This window comes from Carlito syrichta, unplaced genomic scaffold (assembly GCF_000164805.1).
Source record: "Carlito syrichta isolate Samal-C Ts95f unplaced genomic scaffold, Tarsius_syrichta-2.0.1 Scaffold288569, whole genome shotgun sequence".
Taxonomy (NCBI): domain Eukaryota; kingdom Metazoa; phylum Chordata; class Mammalia; order Primates; family Tarsiidae; genus Carlito; species Carlito syrichta.
Window position 1 is genome coordinate 33,788 of NW_007232665.1, and position 1,469 is coordinate 35,256.

A 1,469-nucleotide genomic window follows, 5' to 3' on the forward strand; every position below is an offset into this window, starting at 1 on the left:
TCAGAAATACAAAAGATCAAATCAAAACTGATGCTTAAGAAATGTAAAAGATTATTAGAGATTACTATGTACACCTTTACAGAAACAAACTTGATAACCTAAATGAAATGGAGGACTTTCTGACATCACAAAATCTCCCCAGGTTGAAACAAGAAGACATTGAGACACTCAATAGACCTATGACAACCCAGGAAATTTACTCTGTTACAAGAAAACTACTTCCAAAAAAAGGGTAAGACAGAATAGATTTCCAGCAGCATTCTATAAAATGTAAAAGAAGGAGCTGATACCAATACTACTAAATTTTCCCCTAATCATTTCACAGAGTTAATATCACACTGATACCCAAATCTGGTAAAGATCGCCCCCACCCAGAAAAGCACTATATGTCAATATAACTTATGAACATAGATGCAAATGTCCTCAACAATATTTGAGGAAATTGGATCCAAAAACACGTGTGAAAAAAAGAAACTCCATGGCCAAGTAAGATTCACCCTTGGGAAGCTGGGCTGATCCAACATTTGAAAGACCATAAATGTAATTAAATACATTAACAGATGTTAAAAAACAAGAACCACACGTTTATCTCCATTAAATGCATAGAAAGCTTTTGATATAATAAATCATTGCTTCTTGATAAAAAACCCTCAAAGATTTAGCTATATAAGGAACATGTCTCAAAATAGTAAGTGCCATCTACGATAAACCCACAGCTGCCATATTGCTAAATGGACAGAAACTGGAAACATTTCCCCTGAAAACTAGAAGACAAGGCTGCCCACTCTCACCCCCCTTGTTCAACATTGTGTCAGCAGTCCAGGCTTGGTCAATTAGACAAGATAAGGAAATGAAGGGAATCCAAGTAGGAAAAGAGGGAGTCAAGTTATCCCTCTTTGTTGATAATATGATCCTATACCTGGAAAGTTCAAGTGAATCTGTCAAAAACATGTTTGCGCTGATAAAAGACGTTTGCAAAGTCTAAAGGTAAAAAATAATCTTGCAAAAGATAGCTGCATTCCTATACACCAACAACAAGCAGGGAGAGACCCAAATTAAAAGCACAATTCCATTCAAAATATCCAAATAATAAACGAAATACCTCAGAGTCTTCCTATCCTCAGAAGTGGAAATCTTTACTATGAGAACTACAAAATGCTACACAAAGAAATCCAAGAAGACACAAAAATATCCCATGCTCAAGAATAAGAAGAATCAACATTGTTAAAATGAACATCCCACCAAAGGCAATTTACACATTCAATGAAATACCCATATAGTTACCAACATCATTCTTCTCAAGTTGAGAAATTCATATGGGAACACAAATGACCACGAATAGCCAAAAAGATCCTTAACAATAGAAACAAATGGGGAGGTATCACACTTCCAGACTTCAAACTTTACTATAAGACTGCAGTAATCAAAAGAGCCTGGTATTGCTACAAGAACAGGCACAGCCAGGCTCG